This window comes from Dreissena polymorpha, chromosome 5 (genome assembly GCF_020536995.1).
Source record: "Dreissena polymorpha isolate Duluth1 chromosome 5, UMN_Dpol_1.0, whole genome shotgun sequence".
In the NCBI taxonomy this organism is placed as follows: Eukaryota; Metazoa; Mollusca; class Bivalvia; order Myida; family Dreissenidae; genus Dreissena; species Dreissena polymorpha.
Genome location: NC_068359.1, coordinates 30,377,103 through 30,387,046, shown reverse-complemented (window position 1 = coordinate 30,387,046; position 9,944 = coordinate 30,377,103).

Here is a 9,944-nt window from a genome sequence, read left to right as displayed (position 1 = left end):
GCATAAGAAAGTAAGGAAATATGCGCAAATTTAAATAAAAGTACGTTATTTTTATATTCTAGCTCGCCGGAAATCCTTGTCCGAGCGAATAAGTTGCACCCTGATACGTTTCGTAACACCAGAACAATAAAGTGTGCATTTCAAAATGTAACTGTAGATCTGCCTGTATTGGTTCAATAATTTGTCGATTTAAACAAAAACTTCAAAGAAGTCCCTGCGCGTGTGCGTAAATTCACGTATTACGAACTATTGCGATATATAACGTTATGTTGCAGTGTTTGTGTTTTAACATAAAGATTTTTTCAAGAATGGCTTCCGAAATTTGCCCCAGTTCCTTGACAGGTTGTCACAATTTCAGTCTTAACCAGTGGACCACGAGCTATGAAAAAAGCTGGGATCCCAGCGAATATTTGACACTTTTTATGGGAAAACTTTGCTTATTGCATGTGCCCACAGTGTCGCCCCAGTTTAGCCCGTGCAGTCCACACAGGCAACTCTGGGGCGATACTCTCCGCCGTCACAACCAGTGGTCCCGAAGCTTTGCAAAACGCCGGGATCCCAGCGATCTTTTAGCCGCTCGATTAATCCTTTTTTCGGAAAGCAAGTCTAGGTTATAACAAAGTTTAAAATTTATAAATCAATACATCCATAAAGCCAAAAGCGCAAGTGGACATAGTAAGCATTCAGTGTTTACAAAGTTAATAGTTTATGATTAAACAAAGTAATAAATCATTTCACTGCAACAATACATACATGTAATATGAAAAATACAGGGTTATTATATTTTCAAGAATCGATAATATATATGTAATTATATATGTGTAATAACTTCAAAATCTACTGGAGCTTATTAATTGCAAACATATATCAAATATATTATACTGTACATATGTAAGGTCTTCATGTGAAATAATGTAGTAATCCTTTTTAATAACCTCAACTAACAACTTTCGTTTCGTTATATATTTTAAGCGGTATATAGTGATCCGAGGTTGCATTGGATTGTTAGATGTACTCGACTATTCGCTGTATTGGCACCATATTACTATGTTTATTTATAAGCCATGCTCTGTGAAAGGGGGGTTAAATGCATGTTTGTAAAGTGTCGTCCCAGATTAGACTGTGCAGTCCGCACAGACTAATCAGGGACGACATTTTCCGCTTTTATGAGATTTTTTCTTTTAAAGAAAGTCTCTTCATCGCAAAAATGCTGTTTAGGCGGAAAGTGTCATCCCTCCAGTCCACACAGGCTAATCTGGGACGACACTTTTAGCACATGCATAAAACCCCCTTTTCACAGAGCGCCGCTCATTTAATCATGCAAGCGACTCTCAAATAAGCGAACGGCCTGCTGTGACATTAGCCGTTGCAATACGGGATTTGAACGGTCAAACATATTCGGTACTTACACATGCCGACACAAGATATACATTATGTTTAAATGACAATTAAATTATGGCAAATACAATTTCAGGTCCCATGCAACGCAGCATGACAAACAATATCACTCTGAAAAAAACTTTTTTCAGAAAAACGATTTTCATCTCGATTTGCTTGTAGTGCATACACCATTTGTGTCTGCTTGGACAATATACTTAGATCGTATAAATAAAAAAAGTTTTATCATGAACAAACATACAAATGAGCCACCAACCAAGCTATAGACCAATCTGCGCGGGCGCGAAGTATATTCAGGAGCTTCCGTGTCTGCGGAACAGACACGTAAAGTTTTGGTGGTCTCATTAGCGGACACGGTAGCTCATGACCGGTCTGCGCGATTGCGCAGGTTGGACTTCATGATCGGTCTGCGCGATTGCGCAGGTTGGACTTCATGACCGGTCTGCGCGATTGCGCAGGTTGGACTTCATGACCGGTCTGCGCGATTGCGCAGGTTGGACTTCATGACCGGTCGGCGCGAATGCGCAGGTTGGACTTCATGACCGGTCGGCGCGATTGCGCAGGTTGGACTTCATGACCGGTCGGCGCGATTGCGCAGGTTGGACTTCATGACCGGTCGGCGTGATTGCGCAGGTTGGACTTCACGACCGGTCGGCGCGATTGCGCAGGTTGGACTTCATGACCGGTCGGCGCGATTGCGCAGGTTGGACTTCATGACCGGTCTGCGCTTTTGCGCAGGTTGGACTTCATGACCGGTCGGCGCGATTGCGCAGGTTGGACTTCATGACCGGTCCGCGCGATTGCGCAGGTTGGACTTGAGCTACTCTGGACGCATATGGAAGGAGAGCCATTTTTGCATGACGCGGCTCCATAGTTTTATCTTTAAGCCGACGCTGCAAGAGATTTACTTTTTCATTTACAAGATCAAAACATAAAAAGAAACCCAATATAAACACCAGGTTTCATGACGCAATCACGATGTCAAAAAATAAACCTTTGTTTTGATGTCAAATAATAAACCATGCGAATTAATACTCATTGGTAACTATTGGTTTCATTCGTCAATATCGTGCATTCTTGCGGAGATGCATTGACGCATCTGAATGTACGGGGACATTCTTTGTGATCGTCTTTGGTTGGATGATTTCTTGGCTGGTGCGCCTGTTCTATGATTAAGCTCTAATATCCGTGTTCTCAAGAAGTCAATTAATTAATCACTCTGATGTTCGTGGTATGTGTGTTCAACCAAAACATATTGCATACCACTAAGGTAAAACAGTACAAAGTTATGAAATAAAGAATTACATGCACAATAAGTTTACCTATTAGCGATTATTGTGCGGGCGAGTTAGTTACACTCTGATGAATATCGTCATATTTACACCAATACAATTACAGCGTAACATGATTGCAGTCAAACTGTTACTATTGATCTGTGTTTTTAAGTACGAATATTTGTCGATTTTATTTAAAACTTCAAAGAACTCCCTGCGCTGTTGCTTACGTTAATTTATAAAAACACTATTGTGTTATATAAATATCTGTGTTCATTTTTTTCAGGAACGACGTACCAAAAATCGCTTCCGTTCATGGACCGTTTGGCACGAAGTCAAAAACAAACAAGTCGACCCAATGTTTACCAAGGCAAGGGATCCCAGCGAAAATGTATTCGCTCGGTTAATCATTTGTTTTTCGGAAAAGCAAGCATGGGTTAAACGTAATAAGCGGTATATGAGTCGCGTCCTGTGAAAACTGGGTTTAATGCACGTACTTGAAGTGTCGTGCAAGATTAGCCTGTGCAATCCGCAAAGGCTTATCAGGGACTACCCTTTCCGCTTTTATGGAATGTTTCGTTTGAAGTCTCTTCTAAAGTATAGTTTAGGCGGAAAGTGTTATACCTGATTAGCATATGCGGACTTCACAGGCTCATCTGGGCCGACACTTAAACTCATGCATTAAGCCCAGTTTTCCCAGAGCGAGGCTCATATGTAGTAATCAGAGATTGTATTAGACTGTTACATGAAATCGATTACTTTGAAACCATTATTAATCGTCAGGCATTAATTTTCGTCTATTTCGTCAGTATTCGTAATAGTTTCACCATAATGCTATGCATATATACTATATTCAAGCGACTCACAAAATCAGCACGCGTGCAGTTGTGCCAATAGCTATCGCAATTGCGATATGTGGAGGGTTCAATCACATTCTGTACTGACAAATGCCGACATCTGCTAAACATTTTTATGGCAATTAAATGTTGGGATATACAATTTAAGGTTCCATGCAACGTAGCATGGCAAACACACACATTCTGAAAAAGCAATTGTGACCAATAAGATCTTTTATCTTTATACTTTCCGGTAACAATTGGTTTCATTTGTCAAAATAAAGCAGTCACTGGTCACTTTTTCTTTTCGGGTTTGTTACAGGTAATAAAGTTAAACTAACATGGAAAACATGTTAACATAATTATCTTTTATATCTGTGGAAAGAACTTGATGAACTTGCCGAGTTCTGCTCCCTTCTCGGTTTTGTCACCCACCCCGAGTGCTGCTCCCTTCTCGGTTTTGTCACCCACCCCGAGTGCTGCTCCCTTCTCGGTTTTGTCACCCACCCCCGAGTGCTGCCCCCTTCTCGGTTTTGTCACCCACCCCGAGTGCTGCTCCCTTCTCGGTTTTGTCACCCACCCCGAGTGCTGCTCCCTTTTCGGTTTTGTCACCCACCACGAGTGCTGCTCCCTTCTCGGTTTTGTCACCCACCCCGAGTGCTGCTCCCTTCTCGGTTTTGTCACCACCCCGAGTGCTGCTCCATTCTCGGTTTTGTCACCCACCCCGAGTGCTGCTCCCTGCTCGGTTTTGTCACACACCCCGAGTGCTCATCCCTGTTCGGTTTTTTCACCCACCCCCGCGGCTTTTATCCTGACGTAAGCACACATTTTGAACCGCGTTTGCACTGAAATCTCTATTGATCACTTGTAAAACTTAATGAAATCTGCCCCACTGTCCACCCACACACATTTCAAAAGATTAAAATATGATCGCTATTTTTTTCTCTATCATCTTGGCTATTTTTCCGCTTGAATACTTCAGCAGAACACACATTATGCCTAGTTAGTTCTGGTCCTTCTATATTATACGATTATTGTTTTATAAGAGCAGAAGAACGTTTTCGATCTTCGATCGCATAAGAGTTTCCGGATCTCCAAATATGTTCTTTTTTAATTATTAAATCTGACTGACAGCATATGATAATTACGTCTGCTTACATAGCTCACGATCATTGGTTAGTTTTAAGGATTACTGTGTTAGGACGTTATTCTAGATAACATGTTTTACTTAATCACCTATTACGATTCAAAACTCTTAGTAATGGATATTTAAAAACACACGTCAATTTAATCTAAAACGTGTATTCACCGCTACAATTTAAACGCACGACTTTGAAACGTGTGTGTTTGTCATGGGAGGGGGAGCGTCCGTCCATGCGTGTGCGTGCGTTCGCGGTGTATATTTCGAAGTTCACAACAGCAAGCTGTTCAAAATAAATATATGTTCATTATGATATCCCGTTTTAGCCATCGCCAGTGCATAGATTGATTTAAACGCTTAATCCTAATCCTTTTTAATAATTTAAAAACATACCGGTAATCGAGTCGCACAGATCGGGCTTAATGCATTTGCGTTAAGGGTCGTCCCAGACACTTTCCACCTGTACTTGATTTTCGTAAAAAAGAAAAATCCTTTAAACGAACAATTTTATGAAAGCGGCAAGTGTCGTTCCTGATAATCCTGAGCGGACTACACATGCAAATCTGGGACGAAACTTTACGCAAATTCATAAAGTCTTTTCCTTGAGCGTGGTTCAATTTCATTTCAGGAACACGCTTATCATAATTATTTTTTATATTTAATAAACCATATTAACATTTTCTTAGTTTACTAATATATTTTAGAAGCAAAATATATTGAAAATTAAAGAATTCATTTTTTTATAAACCAAGTATTTTAATTTTGAAGCATATAAATGACATCTTATGAGTTTATCAATATAATTGAAATTGTATATTTAAACCAGTGTTATACCATACGTATCTACCTGATGTTGTAGACTGCGTTATCAGCGATTAATAAGTTTCAACAGCAAAAAGTAACATAAGAATTGATAATAGATTTATATAACTTATAGTCATTTCCGATAAATCTCGATTATCTTTTATGTCATAAACAAATAATATACAAACAAGAGGTGAAAAGGATTCGCCCTGTTAAAGTCTTTGGTAAATTATCAAATTACTCTGAATAAGATAGAGTTTCTTTAATACAGGCTCTGGCACTGTGACATGTAAGTGTAATCGTTCTTTACATTTTCAGCGAATGCCTGTTTGGACTTATTGAAACCTGAGTTCATGATGTGTGACTGAGTCGAGGGCTTTTACGTAGTCAATGAATGCACAATATAGTTTGTTGTTTCTATGCATAACCTTTTGAATGTGGTGTTTTATATGTCAGTGGAGTTGAGAGTGATTGTAAACCCGTATTTAGGGTCATTATTACATCATTTGATTCGCACCACTTAATAATCTTATTTCTGAAGCAGATTGATAATATTTTAGCAACGATATTGAATAGTTTCATTACCCATGTAATTTGCTGGATAAAAATGGCCCCCCTTTTTGTAAATAGGAAAATGACCTTTTAGTTCATTGGTCGTGATAACTCTCCTTTTCAAAAAATTAGTTGAGCATTTTGAAAGATATGGCGAAATTAACTCGTATCAGTCTTTCAAAAAGTCGGCGACTTATTTTTATCAATCGAAACTTTTACATTTTTTTTATTGAAGAAATGCTTTCACTTATCTTGCCGATCGTAAATGCGCAATCAAGTTCAGATATATTGGTATCGTTTAATTGGTCATCAACCCGTCTTGCAGTTACTTGGATGCGGATTGTGAGACATATGCTTAAAGTTATTACCAAAGTTTTCTACGCATCTGTTACTCTGTATGCATAATGTGTTTTATATATGTATTTCGAAAAAAAAAATGAATTATTTTTACTTAATGAAGATAACGTGTTTTTTGAGCATTGGATTTACATTAAGATTCCGCTATTTTACATAACATGTTAATATAATTTAAAATAAGATTTAAATTTCATATTTGGGCAATTGTTACAATACCTGTAAAAGAATACAAAAAAACAGCAGCACAAATTGTCGCGCATGGATCTAAACTTCATATCAATGATGTCTTCATTTATAGTTTTCTGAAGTCTTTGCATTCTTTCATTAAGTAACGCATTTAGACTCTACTGTATATTTAAATGGTTACCGTAGATTTAGGTTTTTCGTTTAAATTCATCAGTCAATTTACTGCTGAATGTTTTTGTTCAATATCGATTTTTTGGTTATTGGTCTCAACACTTAGTTTTTCTAAAGGGTAACTTTTTTTTCAATGTTATGCACCTGACAATAAACACTTTTTTAAATCTCAGTTTAAATTTTATCAAGTTTGTTTTATTCACCATCCAATGACTTTTTGCGCTTCTAGATTTCATCGAGTTTCGACACGATAGTTTTGAACATGCTTATATTTTGCGACGGGCACTCTTGAGTCTGCGCCTTTGTATGCGGTTGTAAAGGATGTGTTGATGACGATTATGCTCCTACTGATGTTGCGACTACTGATGATGATTTTCATTCAGGTGCAACACGTCTGTAATGCATTTCCATGTTCTCGTGTTTTTTTAAGCCTAATCTTCCCGGAAATACTTATAGCAATTATACGAAGTCGTATGTAAATATTCATTGTCGACAATATTGAATTACATAGAATTACATAGCATTCCTGATATAGCTGATTCGCATGCATTAGGATTGTATTTATTTTGTTGACGATTGGAATTCCTTTCATGCAGATCTGTATGGTCTCCATATTTAATTACTTCCTTTAAAGGACCAATGCTTATGTGAACGTGTCATACGCTCACATACTCTCACAATTAAGCCTTGTTGACCTGCCGCCGTTTTAAAGAAAAGTATATGCACCTATATACTGTAAATGAAGACAGCATTCAGAATGAAACACGATCGTATACAAGATATGATAATGTGCGCTTTTTAATTTCGTATGTATTTATTTGGGTTAAAAAAACTAATTAGTCGATCAATAATGCATTTATAATTAGACGCAACATATAACCGCAAATTCCATTTGTGCAATAAATACCCTTCACAATCGCTGGATAAGTATCGCTGTAAAAAGGCAATCTGTAGACAAAACATCCAATTATGTGAATTCTATAAATGCAAACCTTGCTTTTTTAAATCTGTGATGAAGTATGCTTGATAAAATCCAGAACACATTCAAATTAAACAGTATTTCTCAGCGCAAAACTATACCACGCAAACTACATTTTTACAAGCTAATAATAAGTTAGTCTAAACATCAAATAGTATTTCTCCTAAACATCAGCTTTGCAATATAAAATGTATGTCCTCCCTTTTAATTATTTACGTTGCGGCATTCTTAAAATTTAGTATTATACGTATACTTCTTTAAAGTAACTTATTTAAAACATGAAATTATATTTTACTTATTGCGATTGTTAGATCAGATGATACCGAAGCGATAGTAACATGACCTTTCTAGTTTGAACCGATAGTAAAATATGTGTATGTTGAACCGAAAGTAACAGGATATTTGTATTTTGAAGCGCTAGTAACATAACATTTGTATTTTGAAGCGATATTTAACATGACCTTTCTATTTTGAACCGATAGTAAAATATTTTTATTTTGAACCGAAAGTAACAGGATATTTGTATTTTGAAGCGCTAGTAACAGGGCATTTGTATTTTAAAGCGATAGTAACATGGAATTTGTATTTTGAAGCGATAGTAACAAGACATTTGTATTTAAAAGCGATAGTAACATGGCATTTGTATTTTGAAGCGATAGTAACAAGACATTTGTATTTTGAAGCGATAGTAACATGGCATTTGTATTTTGAAGCGATAGTAAAATGACATTTGTATTTTGAAGCGATAGTAACAAAGTAGCGAAAGTAACATGGCATTTGTAGTTTGAATATGTTCGCAAATCGCAATCAGTCTATATTGCACCAGTTAGTTTTTGCCGATGTTGCATCTCTGACTAAGGACAATCTACACCAATATAAGGACAATCCACACCAATATAAGGACAATCCACACCAATATAAGGACAATCCACACCAATAGTCAGCTAACCAGAGTAAGCAGCATTACAATGTTTGAAGAGGCGATGCCCTTTGTCGCATAGGCCTACGTAAGACCTAGTTCATTATCCACTTTCATAAACCGCTACATAAAACAAAGAAATACCGATGAAACTCATTTCTTATAAGGAAAAATTGAAAACTCATTCTAAACTAACACTTAAAAATTTATTCGGCAATTTGATTTTCTCAGAATCAACAATAAAGTCGTCATCATTGGTAAACTAGAATCAAATAAAAAAAAACACAAAAACAATTTGATACCAAGGTGTAATGTTTTTTACACACAAACCGCAAAAAGAGAAAAAAGCATTGCCGTTTTTTATGAATAATATATGATAGGTCTCATCTGATATGTTATACAACGATAGGGCAGAAACCTGTTATTCTTTAACAGGTTATTGTTATTCACGCGTGAATCATCCAAGGCGACGATTTAGCAGCGGATTAAATAAACCTGCTATTTACAACATAATACTTGATTGATATTTGTATGTTTTTAAGAAGATTAAGCGCTTAAATCACACTAATCTCATTCTCGAGTATTATATTTTAGGAATGTAAATTCGTGTTAATGTGCAAACCATGCAGGCTAAGAAACCGGCACCAGATGCGCCGAGATTAATCAGTTCCGGCATGGCAGCTGGTGCATCCATTACATGGGTCGAGAATAGTCGGTCGTATGCACATGTCTGAGGTAGAATGAATGCGGTTGCCGTGACGACGTGAACATTGTATTCGTCTAACCACACGCTGTAGGCGCGTTCTTCAGATCTCCCCCCATAGACACCAAGTACTGGCACCAAGTACTGGTTATACCCAGGAAATTGACTCGATAGCGTTTCATAGGCTTTCAAATAAATCAAGCTAAAATAGGTTTAATTAAACGGTCTGTAGCGTGCTCGGTTGCAACCCATTGTTTGTAGATAGATTATCCTTAAAACTTTAAAGCGTATTATCTCGCGAAAGTATCAACGCAAGTTTTGAGTGTTTGTTAAACTCCAAAGTGCAGTGTTTGTTTTTTCTTGTCATTGTAATCATTTTCTAGAAATAGAGGAACGTCAGTAGAAAAATATTAATAAAGTGCGTCTGTGTTCTTGAAATACGAACATTGCGTTAATTAGAATAAAATATCTAACTTTGTATTGGCAAAGAAATGTTGACATCCTTCCTTTGTTTTAGACTTTACAGAAAGGAACATTTCTTGCGTGAAGTTGCTGAACAAAATGGACACTTAAATGAAATTGATTCAATTCAATTCAATGTTTTATTTAAGTCTCATCCATTTC